Source organism: Salmo salar, chromosome ssa13 (genome assembly GCF_905237065.1).
Source record: "Salmo salar chromosome ssa13, Ssal_v3.1, whole genome shotgun sequence".
NCBI lineage: Eukaryota > Metazoa > Chordata > Actinopteri > Salmoniformes > Salmonidae > Salmo > Salmo salar.
In genome coordinates, this window is record NC_059454.1 from 16417275 (window position 1) to 16435525 (window position 18251).

The following is an 18251-nucleotide window of genomic DNA, read 5'->3' on the forward strand; positions in this document are numbered from 1 at the left end:
TATAAATGGTATCTGGATATTCACTCTGTATAAGGTGCAGCTGGTTCTACTCATCTTCAGTCAGACCATGCTTCCCTAAACTGTGGTCTGGAGAGTCCAGACATTGGCATTCCTCTTCAACCAGTCCTACAGTACACAGCAGATGGGTGATATAAGTGGATGAGATAGAGAGAGGGGCAAGACAGGGACAGGGGACAATGAGAGGGGAGACAGGAGGATGGATGGATGGGTAAAGCAGATAGGAGTGGGGGAGAGAGGACGGGGGGACAGGGCGAGGGGTAAAGGGGATAGGAGTGTGGGAGAGAGGACAAGGAGACAGGAGGAAGGAGTGAAGGGGATAGGAGTGGAGAGAGGACAGGGAGACAGGAGGAAGGAGTAAAGGGGATAGGAGTGGGGAGAGAGGACAGGGAGACAGGAGGAAGGACTAAAGCGAATAGGAGTGGGGTGAGAGGACAGGGAGACAGGAGGAAGGAGTAAAGGGAATAGGAGTGGGGAGAGAGGACAGGGAGACAGGAGGAAGGAGTAAAGGGAATAGGAGTGGGGAGAGAGGACAGGGAGACAGGAGGAAGGAGTAAAGGGAATAGGAGTGGAGCGAGAGGACAGGGAGAGAGGACAGGGAGACAGGAAGATGGAGGGAGAGAGGACAGGGAGACAGGAGGATGGAGGGAGGGGTAAAGGCTATAGGAGTGAGGGAGAGAGGACAGGGAGACAGGAGGATGGAGGGAGGGAGGGGTAAAGGGAATAGGAATGGGGAGAGAGGACAGGGAGACAGGAGGATGATATGGTTGTATCTCTTAGTTCTGGATGCTACACCACTGTAACATATGGTCAATCCCTCGAGCACAGAGGGCTTTAAACGGAACACAAATCACACACACACACACACACGCACATACACTAGTCCTCATCTGGCATGGGCGTGAGCAGGGACGTGGTTTACCTACGTCTACAGCTGCATGTCTGTTTGTGTGTGTGTGTGTGTGTGTGTGTGTGTGTGTGTGTGTGTGTGTGTGTGTGTGTGTGTGTGTGTGTGTGTGTGTGTGTGTGTGTGTGTGTGTGTGTGTGTGTGACAGAAAAAATTGTATGAATGTGTTAAATTATTATGTGACGTCCAGTCATATTCAGGTCCTGATTGGTTAACCAGCTTATTTGATGTGTCAAATAATGTTATTTAATGTGTCAAATGTGTCAAATATTTTTTGACACGCAAAGAGCCAAACAACGTTCCAGACATTTATGCCTGGTTACACTTGTCCTGATCTTGTCCACATTCTGATTGTGCCCACAGTTTTAAACTGGTGTAGACAATCAAAAGACACATTGTGGTCCGATTGTGATCAGATCACACATCCCACCTCTCAAGGTAGTCAGATGCATTGTGTCTGGATATCTTACAAGTGTAGACAGATATGGCCAGAGAAACCGTTTAAATCATAATTATTCCGCCCTCTAAAATCATTGACAGGTGGCACCATTGAGTGACTACATCAATATGTCTTACAATAAATAAACAAACATTATTTTGTAAGAATAGCTGTGAAATAATTTGGGACCAGGATATCTGGTCACAATGCAGACACAGTGGACAGATAATAGACTTATTTTAATACCATGTCTAACACTTCTGGAAATGTGGGCTCAATCAGAATGTAGACCAGATGAGGACAAAGGACCCATGTTAGCACCAGGTATAAACGGGGCTAGAGAGTCTGACTAATAGCATGAGTGATTGTGCGCTAAGGCCTGTACTGATAACCATAATCCCTACTTCTGTAACTTTGTGTTAAACTATCAGACCCTCTACAGCAATCATATCCCCCATGGCTAGGTCATGTTTCAATGCCCCTAGCTAGTGTCCCACAGTCATCACACACTGCTGGAGAGAGACAAGCACAGATCTCGCATCAGTTTACCGAACCTAAATCAACCATTCAGAGAAAAAATACAAAACAGACCTTTTTCAGATCAGAATGTAGTGACGCTGAACCCAGCTGAAACTCTATCAGGGTTTCATCCAACCTGAGGATTTTTTTACATACATTTTTTATTTAACTTGCTGCTAAACATTTATCCGTGGAAAGCTATTTAAAAAATGGAATTGGATTTGTGATTGGTCCATTGACCTGTCCCTTGTCGATATGAACTTTAGGATTTGCGATGCGGCTGGTTTTCCCTCCATCTCTCAGGAAACCAGAGGATTAGTCTAGCAATCAAGTCCCGCTCTGTGATTTAAGGAAGAGAATTAGCTTTGAGTCCAAACCTGCGTTGTTGGTGGACACAGCTTTCCTCCTGTGGGAAATAACAAGCTCGGAGGACCTCAAAAAGTATATCTGCCTTGATAAGAGTTATCGGTACATGACCTGCCATGGGGTTATGGTGAGAAATAGGCAACATATTTGGGGTTCGCATTTGTTTCATTGATTGAGACTTGAGGTGAAACATTTTTTTTTTTTTCTTTAATCTCATGTCAAATGGGTAAAACATGTAAGAATGTAGTCCCATATGCAGCAGGGTTTCATTTCTCTCTTTATAGAAAGTGTTTTTGATTTATGAGCCCACAACGTCTTTTTCCTGCATGAAATAAATCACTGAGCTGGGTTCCAGAGAGAGAGAGAGAGAGAGGGAGAGAGGGAGAGAGGGAGAGAGAGAGAGAGAGAGAGAGAGAGAGACAGAGAGGGAGAGAGAGAGAGAGAGGGAGAGAGGGAGAGAGTGAGAGAGGAAGGAGAGAGCGATGGAGAGAGGAAGGAGAGAGCGATGGAGAGGGGAGGTCCTCAAATCGTACCAAGTTTGGCATCCATATCCCTCTCCAGGTTTTTATAAGTGGAACTATGAAAGTGGGTGAAAAAGAGAACGGCTCAGCTGTTTCGCGGCTTTCCTGTTTATCTTTTTCATGTTTAGTGAGGGAAGTAGGCATTCATCAAAGCTTTATTCAAATAAACTATCCATAGTTTTATCACTGATCATAATTCATCATGTTCTGTTGTATTGGCAGTGGGAAAGGTGATAAAAGTAACAGAGTGCTAAGTATTTCATGGTCGACTTTTGCAGGTAATTCCCTGGTAGACTGTAATTGATTCCAGATAGAGCTTCACAACAAGTAAATATAAAATCTGACAATTAATCTTGATGGTTGTACAGTTGTCTCAAATAAATACTGTGAAGGACCTCGGCGTTACTCTGGACCCTGATCTCTCTTTTGACGAATATATCAAGAATCTTTCAAGGACAGCTTTTCTCCATCTTTGTAAATGTTTGGTCAAAAAATGATGCAGAAAAGCTAAACCAGCTTTTGTCACTTCTAGATTAGACTACTGTAACGCTCTACTCTCCGGGTACCTGGATAAAGCATTAAATGAACTTCAGTTAGTGCTAAACATGGCTGCAAGAATCCTGACTAGAACCAAAACATTTGATCATATTACTCCAGTGCTAGCCTCTCTACACTGGCTTCCTGTTAAGGCTAGGGCTGATTTCAAGGTTTTACTGCTAACCTACAAAGCATTACACGGGCTTGCTCCTACCCATCTCTCCGATTTGGTCCTGCCATACATACCTACACGTATGCTACGGTCACAAGACGCAGGCCTCCTTATTGTCCCTAGAATTTCTAAACAAACAGCTGGAGGCAGGGCTTTCTCCTATAGAGCTCAATTTTTATGAAATGGTCTGCCTATCCATGTGAGAGACACAGACTCGGTCTCGACCTTTAAGTATTTACTGAAGACTCATCTCTTCAGTAGGTCCTATGATTGAGTGTAGTCTGCCCAGGGGTGCAAAAGTGAATGACAAGGCACTGGACCAACGAACTGCCCTTACTGTCTCTGCCTGGCCGACTCCCCTCTCTCCACTGGTGTTTTCTGTCTCTGACCCTATTACGGGGGCTGAGTCACTGGCTTACAAGTGCTCTTCCATGCCGTCCCTAGGAGGGGTGCGTCACTTGAGTGGGTTGAGTCACAGACGTGATCTTCCTGTCCTGTCTCTGGCTCGTGCGGTGGAGGAGATCTTTGTGGGCTATACTCAGCCTTGTCTCAGGGTAGTCAGTTGGTGGTCTGTTGATATCCCTCTAGTGGTGTGGGGGCTGTGCTTTGGCAAAGTGGGTGGGGTTTTTTCCTGCCTGGTTGGCCCTGTCCGGGGGGTATTGTCGGACGGGGCCTCGGTGTCTCCCGACCCGACCCACCCCTGTCTCAGTCTTGTCTCCAGTATCTATGCTGCAGTAGTCTATGTGCCGGGGGGGCTAGAATCAGTATGTTATATCTGGTGAACATCTCCTGTCTTATCTGGTGTCCTGTGTGAAATTAAGTCAAATCAAATCAAATCAAAATCAAATGTATTGGTCACATACATGTGTTTAACAGTTGTTATTGCGGGAGTAGTGAAATGCTTGTGCTTCTAGCTCCAACTGTGCAGTAATATCTAACAAGTAAAATCTAACAGTTTCAAAACATATACCCAAAATACACATAAATCTAAGTAAGAAATGGATTAACCCTTGTGTTACTACAAAATACCAGTCTTCTCCCATTTTCTAAACCATTGCCCCCACTCACAATGTGCATAAACAACAACAATAAATAAGAACAAAATAAGATAATAGATACAAAACAAAAAAGTTAAGAACATAAATCAAACAACTCTAATTTGCACATGTAGGACAGTATGCAAGTGTGTGTGCATGGACTTTGCAGATGTATTTCTCACATGTGCAGCACATAGTATTTGTTTTACAGTCCTTCTTTGGGGGGCAGAATTGGAATCTCCTCCTCTTGCCTGCCCCAGCTGCAGCCTCAGGTGGATCAGGACAAGATTCAGCCCCCTGAACAGCTTTCACAAGTGATGCAGAGGCTGCTGTGTGGGGGAGGAGCTCCCCTCTTTGAATGTGTGGGGTTACAAGTGCCTTTCTCAGCTGCTCCAGGAACACCATCCTCTTGTTCCGCTTATCAGGCATCCAGGTAGGGTTGATCTTGTTCCATATCACGAAGGCATTGTATGAGGACACATCAATGATGTTATGGAAGATGACCAAAGGCCAGTGGGCAGTCATCCTCCTGCAGCTGTAAGTTCCAATCACCTTATTCAGGTTGTCCACGCCTCCTTTGTTGTGGTTGTAGTCCAGGATGATGACTGGCTTCCTGTCCTCACGATCACTGATCTCAGCCGTTTTGTGCAGTGTACTCAGGAGGACCACATTCTTGTTCCTCTTTGGGAGGTAAGAAACTAGAGTGGTGGTGGGGTGAAGGCAAACTTTGATGAGAAGGCCTCTCTCCCCATTGTTGCAAGGAGTGCAGGGGGGAGCTCAGGCTTGTTCTTTCTAACTGTGCCAACCATGGTGATCTTCCTCTTCGGGAGCTGCTGGCTGAGTTCATAAGAAGTGAAGAAATTGTCACACGTGACATTGTGCCCCCTCAGTTCATCTGTCTCATCAAGCACAACCCGCATCCCCTGGTTGTTTTCCGGGCCACCACTGGTTGGCTTCCCTGTGTAGACTTGCATCTTCCAAGCATAGCTGGATTGTGCGTCACAGGCCACCCATATCTTGATGCCATACTTTGCTGGCTTGCTGGGCATATACTGACGGAAAGGACAGAAACCATTAGACAAAAGGGATTACTATCAGTAATTAGTATCAGTGTCACAGAAAACAGTCACATAAATCAATGATATTACATCAATACATAATAAAATGAACAGTGAAAATCGCTTACATTACAGATATGAAAGTAAAAATTGACCTCTGAATGGAACCAGTTGGTCAGATGCTCCACCCACTTCTCCCAGACCTCTCTTATGGCCGCCAGTTTGTCTCTCACACATCTTGTATTTCTTAACTTACGTTTATCAAATCTTAACATTCTTGAGAAAGTGTGAAAGATTTTCAGTGGCATCGTGGCACTGAAATTCACCCTTCCACTCTCTGCATCCCAGAGACTACAGTGAGGGAAAAAAGTATTTGATCCCCTGCTGATTTTGTATGTTTTCCCACTGACAAAGAAATGATCAGTCTAGAATTTTAATGGTAGGTTTATTTGAACAGTGAGAGACAGAATAACAACAAAGAAATCCAGAAAAAACGCATGTCAAAAATGTTATAAAAGGATTTGCATTTTAATGAGGGAAATAAGTATTTGACCCCTCTGCAAAACATTACTTAGTACTTGGTGGCAAAACCCTTGTTGGCAATCACAGAGGTCAGACGTTTCTTGTAGGTGGCCACATCTCAGGAGGGATTTTGTCCCACTCCGCTTTGCAGATCTTCTCCAAGTCATTAAGGTTTCAAGGCTGACGTTTGGCAACTCGGACCTTCAGCTCCCTCCACAGATTTTCTATGGGATTAAGGTCTGGAGACTGGCTAGGCCACTCCAGGACCTTAATGTGCTTCTTCTTGAGCCACTCCTTTGTTGCCTTGGCCGTGTGTTTTGGGTCAATGTCATGCTGGAATACCCATCCACGACCCATTTTCAATGCCCTGGCTGAGGGAAGGAGGTTCTCACCCAAGATTTGACGGTACATGGCCCCATCCATCGTCCCTTTGATGCGGTGAAGTTGTCCTGTCCCCTTAGCAGAAAAACACCCTCAAAGCATAATGTTTCCACCTCCATGTTTGACAGTGGGGATGGTGTTCTTGGGGTCATAGGCAGCATTCCTCCTCCTCCAAACACAGTGAGTTGATGCCAAAGAGCTCCATTTTGGTCTCATCTGACCACAACACTTTCACCCAGTTGTCCTCCGAATCATTCAGATGTTCATTGGTAAACTTCAGACGGGCATGTATATGTGCTTTCTTGAGCAGGGGGACCTTGCGGGCGCTGCAGGATTTCAGTCCTTCACGGCGTAGTGTGTTACCAATTGTTTTCTTGGTGACTATGGTCCCAGCTGCCTTGAGATCATTGACAAGATCCTCCCGTGTAGTTCTGGGCCGATTCCTCACCGTTCTCATGATCATTGCAAGTCCACGAGGTGAGATCTTGCATGGAGCCCCAGGCTGAGAGAGATTTACAGTTCTTTTGTGTTTCTTCCATTTGCGAATAATCACACCAACTGTTGTCACCTTCTCACCAAGCTGCTTGGCGATGGTCTTGTAGCCCATTCCAGCCTTGTGTAGGTCTACAATCATGTCCCTGACATCCTTGGAGAGCTCTTTGGTCTTGGCCATGGTGGAGAGTTTGGAATCTGATTGATTGATTGCTTCTGTGGACAGGTGTCTTTTATACAGGTAACAAACTGAGATTAGGAGCACTCCCTTTAAGAGTGTGCACCTAATCTCAGCTCGTTGCCTGTAGAAAAGACACTTGGGAGCCAGAAATCTTTCTGATTGAGAGGGGGTCAAATACTTATTTCCCTCATTAAAATGCTAATACATTTCTGACATGCATTTTTCGGGATTTTTTTGTTGTTATTCTGTCTCTCACTGTTCAAATAAACCTACCATTAAAATTATAGACTGATCATTTCTTTGTCAGTGGGCAAACGTACAAAATCAGCAGGGGATCAAATACTCTTTTCCCCTCACTGTAATTGTAGCCTCGCCTCGGGACCTATACACACCCGCTAAGATTAGCAGCCCTACTGTATGTAGGTACGCAGGTCAATCTTATCCATCCTTTTCCAGTTATCTCCATATTTACAGAAACCCTCCAAATTTGTCATCTCCAGGATGGTTTTTTCGATGGCTGGTGTGATGAACATGTGGAATGTTGAGGTGATGTCCTGGGCATGGGCAACTGCGTGTCTTTTGGGCCCTGGGATCATCCTTATGATATTTGTGCTGCCATCCTGCCCTGGTTGTCATATGGTGACAAGGACCATGTTATTTTGCTGTTCTTTGACAAAAATGTCTGTCTTTCAGCTTTTGCTGTTCTTTGACAAAAATGTCTCTATTTCTTCTTCATCTGAAGACGATGCATCGTGCTCCTGGTAGTATTCTTCCTCCATCTTCTTCTTCAGATACCTCCTCCTCTTCTAAATCATTGTTCTCTTGTTCCTCCTGGATATCTGAAAAAATCTGATCTACGACCTGTTGGGCACTGAAACGTGCATTCATGGCTTCAGCAAAGAGGCAACTGGGGGGATTGTCATCTGCAGCACCTTTATAGCCTCTGACTGCATTCCCCATTAGTAAACAATGCTTTCAATACGTTTTTATTATGTCTGAAATATTGTTTATTTTCACTGAAATGTTGTTTATTTTGTCTGTGACCTTGAGTCATGTGTGGGGTCGTGGAGGAGAGATGCTGCACATGCACAAGAACGTTTTAGTTTGTCTTGAGTTCAATCAGTAGCACACATAATCTCAATTTCTCAGTGTGTGTGTGTGTGTGTGTCTTTGTGGTGTGTAAATGATTTTATAACTACCGGGTCAAAAATGACCCTAAGACAATCTTTGTACCCTGGTGGTGTACAGCTTTCATAGAAATATGAACAAATGTGATGTTTCACTTTTTCTAATGTTGGGGTCACTCTAGGAAAAGTAATCACATTTCAAGTTGAAAAAATATCCTTTAGGGGGTTTTCTCTGCTGTTAAACATAGTGGTAGGGTCATTTTTGACCCTTAAGACAACACAAGGGTTAAGAATATATATACATATATGTCAGAGCGGCATTGGACAAAGATACAGTGGCGTAGTATAGAATACAGTATATACATATGAGATGGGTGATGCAATATTTACACACAATTAAAGTGACTAAGATACCATAGAATAGATATGAGATGAGTAATGTTTGAGAAATTGAAGTAATTGCATTTCTAAGGTATTTGAATATCGCGCCACGGGATTACACTGGCTGTTGAGTAGGTGGGACGCGTCCCACTGGCCCAGAGAGGTTAAAATCAAATTTTATGCAATTTTTCTCATAAAATAGCGATAATATTCCAACCGGACAATGTTGTATTCATTCAAAGAGGAAAAGAAAAAATGGCGAGGTCTCGTGAATGTGCATCTCCAATCTCTCTGTCACCAGGCTGACACTGACAAACTGTGCTCCTGTTATCTACCCAGAGACAGGAGACGCCTCAATCCAGTTTCTGAAGGCTTTAGAGAGCTAATGGAAGCCTTAGAAAGTGTCACGTAACAGCTCAGATACTGTAATTTCGATAGAGATGCAACAGAAGGACTACAAATTCGCAGACAGGCCACTTCCTGCTTGGAATCTTCTCAGGTTTTGCCTGCCATATGAGTTCTGTTATACTCACAGACACCATTCAAACAGTTTTAGAAACTTTAGAGTGTTTTCTATCCAAATCTACTAATTATATGCATATTCTAGTTTCTGGGCAAGAGTAGTAACCAGATTAAATCGAGTACGTTTTTTTTCACCCGGCCGTGAAAATACTGCCCCCTAGCCACAACAGGTTTTAAAGTGGCTAGTGTTTCATTTCCTTAAAGTGGCCAGTGATTCCTAATCTATGTCTATAGGCAGCAGCCTCTGATGTGCTGGGGATGGCTGTTTAGCAGTCTGATGGCCTTGAGAAAAACAGCTTGAGATGCTGTTTTTCAGTCTCTCGGTCCCAGCTTTGATGCACCTGTACTGACCTCGCCTTCTGGATGATAGTGGGGTGAACAGGCAGTGGCTCGGGTGGTTGATGTCCTTGATGATCTTTTTGGCCTTCCTATGGCATTGGATACTGTAGATGTCCAGGAGGGCGGAAAGTTTGCCCCCGGTAATGCGTTGGGCAGACCGCACCACCCTCTGGAGAGCTTTGCGGTTGTGGGCGGTGCTCAGGATGCTCTCAATTGTGCATCTGTAAAAGTTTGGGAGGGTTTTATGTGTTAAGCCAAATTTCTTTAGCCTCCTGAGGTTGAAGAGGTGCTGTTGAACCTTCATCACCACACTGTCTGTGTGGGTGGACCATTTCAGTTTGTCAGTAATGTGTAGACCAAGGAACTTGAAGCTTTCCACCTTCTCCACTGCGGTCCCATCGATATGGATAAGGGGGTGCTCCCTCTGCTGTTTCCTGAAGTCCACGATCATCTCCTTAGTGTTGACATTGAGTGAGAGGGTATTTTCCTGGCATCGTCTGTAGATCTATTGGGGCGGTAAGCAAATTGAAGTGGGTCTAGAGTGGCAGGAAAGGTGGAGGTGATATGATCCTTGACTAGTCTCTCAAAGCACTTCGTGATGACAGAGGTGAGTGCTACGGGGCGATGGTAATTGAACTAAATGACTTTTGGTTTCTTAGGTACAGGGACAATGGTGGCCATCTTGAAGCATGTGGGGACAACAGACTGGGATAGGGAGAGATTTAATATATTTGTAAACACACCAGCCATCTGGTCTGCGCATGCTTTGAGGACGTGGCTAGGGATACCATCTGGGCCAGCAGCCTTGCGAGGGTTAACACGCTTAAATGTCTTACTCACGTCGGCCACGGAGAAGGAGAGCCCACAGTCCTTGATAGCAGGTCGCGTCGGTGGCACTGTATTATCCTCAAAGCAAGCGAAGAAGGTGTTCAGCCTGTCCGGAAGCAAGACGTCGGTGTCTGCAACATGGCTGGTTTTCCTTTCATAATCCGTGATTGTCTGTAGACCCTGCCACATACGTCTCTTGTCTGAGCCGTTGAACTGGGACTCATCTTTGTCCCTATACCGACGTTTAGCCTGCTTGATTGCTTTGCGGAGGGAATAACTACACTGTTTGTATTCTTCTACATTCCCAGTCTTCTTGCCCTGGTTAAATGCGGTGGTTCATGCTTTCAGTTTTGCGCGAATGCTCTCATCTATCCATGGTATCTGGTTGGGGTAGGTTTCAATAGTCACAGTGGATACAACATCTCCTATGCACTTCTTGATAAACTCATTCACCGTATCGGTATATGTGTCAATATTATTTTCTGAAGCTACTCTGAACATATCCCAGTCCGCGTGATCAAAACAATCTTAAGGCATGCATTCCGATTGGTCAGACCAACGTTGAATAGTCCTCACCATGGGTGCTTCCTGTTAGAGTTTCTGCCTATAGGAGGGGAGGAGCAAGATTAAATCGTGGTACAATTTGCCGAATGGAGGGCGGGGGAGGGCCTTCTATGCATTCTAGAATGTAAAATAACAATGGTCGAGAGTTTTAGCAGCGCGAGTATAACAATCAGTATGTTAGAATTTCGGTGACTTTTCCTCAAATTTGCTTTGTTATGCTCAATCTAATTCACTCTCTCTCTCCCTCTCTCCCTTGCCTCCCAGAGGACCTGAGCCCTAGAATCATGCCTCAGGAATACCTGGCCTGATGACTCCTGGCTTTCCCCAGTCCTTGCCTCTATGAAGAGGGAACGCAACACCCTGCTACAACTCAACTCCCCATGGAGTGAAAGAGGTATGGGATTGTAGGTGTGAGTAAGGATGACAAAAGGCAGAGAATTACCATTTACAGGGAATTTATTCCGTCACACGGTAATTTCTGGGAAAAGGGGCTGGATGGAACCAAAGCAAAGAAAGTAAATATCAAAGCCCCCTCTCCTACCTTACCTGCCAACCCACTACTTACCTAACTAGCACCACCTGGTGCACTAACCAAAATACAGGGGATGGTCCGTCCAGGTCTTTCCTAGTGTGCATAGACAATAAATTACTACGGGTATATGTATGCCCGCAGACCTCTTGCCTAAGCACTCCCAAGGTGCCTTCCCCTTCCCCACTGGGAACAATAACAGAAAAACACAAACAATTCCACTAAACAAACCACTGCGTCCTATTGACACACAACAGACACAACCAATCAGCTCTCTCACTCAACCAACACAGGACACAATAATCATCTCTCTCCTAACAACAACCAACACAGGATATTAACCTCATCTCTCTTCTTTCAGCAATTATCTGTCTTCTGAGCAACAGAACACTGGCTTATATAGCCGGAGAAGGAGTTGGTAATTGAAGACAGCTGCGTCCTCTGACGAGAGGGCGGGGTCAGCTCCAATTTGCCATGGAGTCGACCAATCAGCTGCTTGGGGGATTCCAGGAAGCCATCCTGATCACACACATACATACAAATACACAAACCACAACACAGAAACTGGGGAACGTAACGTACCTTGTCCCGGACCTGCTGTTTTCGACACTCTCTCTCTCTACCGCACCTGCTGTCTCGACCTCTGAATGCTCGGCTATGAAAAGCCAACTCCTGAGGTACTGACCTGTTGCACCCTCTACAACCACTGTGATTATTATTTGACCCTGCTGGTCATCTATGAAAGTTTGAACATCTTGAAGTACAATCTGGCCTTAACTGGTCATGTACTCGTATAATCTCCACACATGCATAGTCAGAAGAGGACTGGCCACCCCTCAGAGCCTGATTCCTCTCTAGGTTTCTTCCTAGGTTCCAGCCCTTTCTAGGGAGTTTTTCCTAGCCACCGTGCTTCTACATCTGCGTTGCTTGCTGTTTGGGGTTTTAGGCTGGGTTTCTGCCTAGCACTTTGTGACATCTGCTGATGTGAAAAGGGATTTATAAATCAATTTGATTTGATTGATTTGATTGAAAACAATCATTATCTGTGATTCAAAGGACAGTGTCTTCTGTCTATAGTTGAGTGTGGTTTGGCATAGTCAGTATTCAATGAAAATGTCCACATTCATGTGATCAGACAGATGTGCCAGTAATATATAATATATATATATATATAATATACTGTATACACTTGACAGTACTCTACGTGATCCATAGAAGACAAACATACTTATGTGTCTCAGGTTATTATATACAGTAATTAATACATACAGTCTGGTGGAAACAAAGTGTTATGGAGCTATTTCAGCCTCCGTCCTGTGGGGTAGAGTTAATATGATCAACATGTTATGGGACAGACCTTGAGTTACCTCCAAATACCTCCCTTTAAGTACGGCAGAGGACGGGGCCATTACAAACATTCAAAGTTTCATTAATATAGGATGTGGCTGGGAGTTTAGCTGCAGCATGGGCCAGGGATTTCTGAAACACACATTTACACACATACGCACAAACACACACACACACAAACGCATGTACGTCACAAACGCACGCAAACACGCATGCACGCACACACACACACACTCACACACACAAACACAGGAAGAATGTACAGACTCATGTATAGCACTGTCACCTAATAACCCATTAGCCCATGCCAAACCAGGCTGTTGTGTGTGTGTGTGTGTGTGTGTGTGTGTGTGTGTGTGTGTGTGTGTGTGTGTGTGTGTGTGTGTGTGTGTGTGTGTGTGTGTGTATGTGTGCATGTGCGCATGTGTGTGTTTCACCAAAACATGGAGAACTGCAGATCCATAGCCTTGCAGGTGTCAGGTGTAATCAGTGTGTGTGACAGGGGACACCCTCTCCAGCTGGGTACTGTTTCTGCTCTGCGTTGGCACCTCCTGGCATTGGGCAAACACACACACACACTGCTGCTTTACCTCCTGGCACAGAGCACACCTGTCACAGTCTGTGAGTGGAGACAGGACACCTGAACAGGAGGAACAAGGGAGCGGGAGAAGAGAAAATAAATGGAGGGAGAGGGAAAATAAAGCTCATTAATTAGCTGTCAGAAACAGCCCTCTGTAACAGTACTGCCACGGATACAGTCATATGGTCACTCTTCACATGGTCACTCTTTACATGGTCACCCTTCACATGGTCACTCTTCATACGGTCAGTCTTTATATGGTCAGTCTTTTGATATGGTCACTCTTCACATGGTCACTCTTCACATGGTCACTCTTCACATGGTCACTCTTCACATGGTCACCCTTTTCATATGGTCACTATTTTCATATGGTCACTCTTTTCATATGGTCACTCTTTTCATATGGTCACTCTTTTCATATGGTCACTCTTCACATGGTCACTCTTCACATGGTCACTCTTTTCATATGGTCACTCTTTTCATATGGTCACTCTTTTCATATGGTCACTCTTCACATGGTCACTCTTCACATGGTCACTCTTCACATGGTCACTCTTTTCATATGGTCACTCTTCACATGGTCACTCTTCACATGGTCACTCTTCACATGGTCACTCTTCACATGGTCATTCTTCACATGGTCACTCTTCACATGGTCATTCTTCACATGGTCACTCTTCACATGGTCACACTTCACATGGTCACTCTTTTCACATGGTCACCCTTTTCACATGGTCACTCTTTTCATATGGTCACTCTTTTGACATGGTCACTCTTTTCACATGGTCACTCTTTTCATATGGTCACCCTTTTCACATGGTCACTCTTTTCATATGGTCACTCTTTTCAGATGGTCACTCTTCACATGGTCACTCTTCACATGGTCACTCTTTTCATATGGTCACTCTTTTCATATGGTCACTCTTCACATGGTCACTCTTTTCATATGGTCACTCTTCACATGGTCACTCTTCACATGGTCACCCTTTTCATATGGTCACTCTTTTCATATGGTCACTCTTTTCATATGGTCACTCTTTTCATATGGTCACTCTTCACATGGTCACTCTTCACATGGTCACCCTTTTCATATGGTCACTCTTTTCATATGGTCACTCTTTTCATATGGTCACTCTTTTCATATGGTCACTCTTCACATGGTCACCCTTTTCATATGGTCACTCTTTTCATATGGTCACTCTTTTCATATGGTCACTCTTTTCATATGGTCACTCTTTTCATATGGTCAATCTATTCACTTAAACAGGTATCTGTTTTTTATTCTGTTTCTATTGCCTATGCAGGTTGCCAGCAGCAACTGAGATCAGTCACCAGAGTAAAGTCAACTCTGGGATCGTCCTCCTGAACTCCTGGATTAACGACAGGGCTTCCATTGACTATTATATTAAACCTAGTCAAATCACATCACATTTTATTTGTCACATGCGCTCCAAAAAACAGGTGTAGACCTTACCGTAAAATGCTTACTTACGAGCCCTTAACCCACAATGCAGAGTTTAAAAAAGTAAGTAAAAAATGTTTTCTAAATAAACTGGAGGTAAAAATCTGAACACATTGAAATAACAAAAACACGGCTATATATATAATGGGTACCGATACAGAGTCAATGTGCAGGGTTACGGGTTAGTCCAGGTAATTGAGGTAATACCTACATGTAGGTAGGGGTAAAGTGGCTATGCATAGATAATAAACAGTGAGTAGCAGCAGCGTGTGAAGAGTGTGAAGGAATGTGTGTGTGTGTGTGTGATGTGTGTGTTTGTGTCCGTGTGTGTTGGAGTGACAGTGTAATTGTCAGAAGGTGGGTGTAGCTGGTGCATGAAGTCAGGCGCAGGAGAGCAGAATGAGTGAGCAAAGTACTTTACTCAAAATAAAGGCACAAGGTAACAATACACTTGACCAACAATAAAGGGTAAATATTACGCACGGGTGAAAACAGCACCCGTCGAAAACCAGCCATAATGTACCGAATGAACATAGAAACAATCACGCACAACAACATGGGGGAAACAGAGGGTTAAATACATGAACATGTAATTGGATAATGAAAACCAGGTGTGTAGAAAACAAAGACAAAACAAATGGAAAATGAAAGGTGGATCGGCGATGGCTAGAAGACCGGTGACATCGACCACCGAACGCCGCCCGAACAAGGAGAGGGACCGACTTCGGCGGAAGTCGTAACAGTAATATGTGTGGTTGTGTGGTTAGAGTCCAGTGAGTGTACTGTACATCGAGGCTGTGCAAGAGAATCAGTGCAAAATATAATAAGAAATTCTAATCAAATAAGGGGTCAATGCAAATAGCCATTAGAACTGTTCAGCAGTGTTATGGCTCAGGGGTAAAAGCTGTTAAGGAGCCTTTTGCTCCCAGACTTGGCAATCCGGTGCCTCCTGCTGTGTGGTAGCAGAGAGAATAGTCTATGACTTGGATGGCTGGAGTCTGACAATTTTTTGTGCCTTCCTCTGACACCGGCTGGTATAGAGGTCCTGGATGGCAGGAAGCTCGGCGCACTACCCTCTGTAGCGCCTTGCGGTCAGATGCTGAGCAGTTGCAATACCAAGCGATGATGCAACTAGTCAGGATGCTCTCGATGGTGCAGCTGTGTAACGTTTTCAGGATCTGAGGTCACCCATGCCCTTGAATGAATCCCGGCCTTAGCCATGATCAGGAAAAGTGACTCCATATTAGTAAACACATTACATCTGCTAAAAGCTAAAACTAGCCATATATTTTCTCCTGTTGGCTGATGATAAGACAAAGCAATGTTAGGGTTAGTTCAACATAGGGTTAATGTTGATATGTGGTGATTTATCCGTTACGTTAGTGGTGATTCACATCAGGCTCAGCCTTCAGCCCTGTCCTACAAACTATGCACCTTCATCCTTATACAGAATAAACATCCTGTTATCTTATCCTAAATCTACCATGTAATACTCTCTAATATACACTCTCCGCAGATGCACACACACCTTCACGTACTGTACACACATACACCCTCCCACACACGCATGAACGTGTGTGTGGAGGAGGTGATAGGTGGATGACTAACAGCAGGATGGCCCAGTTTCAGGGATAATGAAATACTGGACCCTCTGCTGCTACAGAACACTTAGGCAGATTAAACCCCCGATTCATCAATCTCACACACACACACACACACGCACGCACGCAGTCACACACGCACGCAGTCACACACGCACGCACGCAGTCACACACACACGCACGCAGTCACACACACACGCACGCAGTCACACACACACGCACGCAGTCACACTACACGCAGTCACACACACACACACACACACACACACACACACACACACACACACACACACACACACACACACACACACACACACACAAATTAGCCTGCAGTGACTGTTTGTTATCCACAGATTATAAACACATGAGTTATTAACATTGGCCCCTCTTCTCCAAACGGAACACAAAAGCCAGGCATCTGGCGAGAGGAGGATATCTGAACTGGAATTATCTGGTTAAATAAACAGTAAGAGCCTACAGGCCTGTTTGGCAGGAGTTGTCATAAGTAGTGGCTAAATCCAGTGTCCTTCACTGGAGCAGCTGAGCTGTAGGGTGGAGTAGCTAACAGTCATACAGCTAGCATAGGAAGGCCTGTGTTAAAAACTCAATGTGGACTCATTGGACAGATAACTGTGTGAAATGAGAAGACCGTGTACTGAAAATACCCTTTCTGAACTTAAAATAACTCAGGGTCCAGAGTCTTTGTTGGTTTCATTGACAGCCTCAGTCACACCAATCACACTCCACTCAGCAGCCCGCTACGTCATTTCAACGTCCTAGAACAATGTAAAAAAATAACAGAAGTCTGACTTTATATATTTATTTCAACCTATTCTTTGAAAGGCCTTTGTGAACCCTCCGTAGCAGATGTTATGATTTGTACGGACGGATGGAGAGAAGCTGGACTACAGCCGAACAGAGCAGACCAGAGGATGAAACAGTTGCCAGTAAGACGTCTCTGAGAATGGCACTGCTCCTCAATACTTCTCCTCAATGAACCACAGAAACACACTGTACCATGATGAATCTGATCCTGCACATTCTCAGAGCTGGTATCACTCTCTAGTAATACGATTTCTAGGCAATAACCATAAACCACTGCTCTGCTGATCTTCCTCTCTCTCTCTCTCTCTCTCTCTCTCTCTCTCTCTCTCTCTCTCTCTCTCTCTAGAGTGGGAAGAAGATCCACCAGATGCTAGACCAGTTTGACGTGTATATTGATGGATAAGGTTAGTGGATTGTGAAAGAATACACTGATCCTAGACCTGTTTGATGTGTATATTGTTGGATAAGGTTAGTGGATTGTGGGAAAATACACTGACCCTAGACCAGTTTGACGTGTATATTGATGGATAAGGTTAGTGGATTGTGGGAGAATACACTGACCCTAGACCAGTTTGAAGTGTATATTGAAGGATAAGGTTAGTGGATTGTGGGAGAATACACTGATCCTAGACCAGTGTGACGTGTATATTGAGGGATAAGGTTAGAGGATTGTAGGATGATACACTGATTCTAGATCTGTGCGTTAAGGCAATGTCTACCCTGAGCGAGTTCCAAACCAACAGAAATCCTTTATGATACAGGCTACAGTGTCTGACCAATGATGCTCTGCAGTTCCAGTATCATTAGGGAGTACAACTACAGTACAGCAGTGAAATAAACACATATTGTAATCAACTCATTCAGCTGGAGTCAGAGCTGAGGGACCTAAACTAACAACCACAGGGTGTCATGGACGATTTCTCCCTCACCGCAAACACGTCAACACAGAACACAACACCGCCATGACATCACAACCTCTGAGCGCTCCAGACAGTT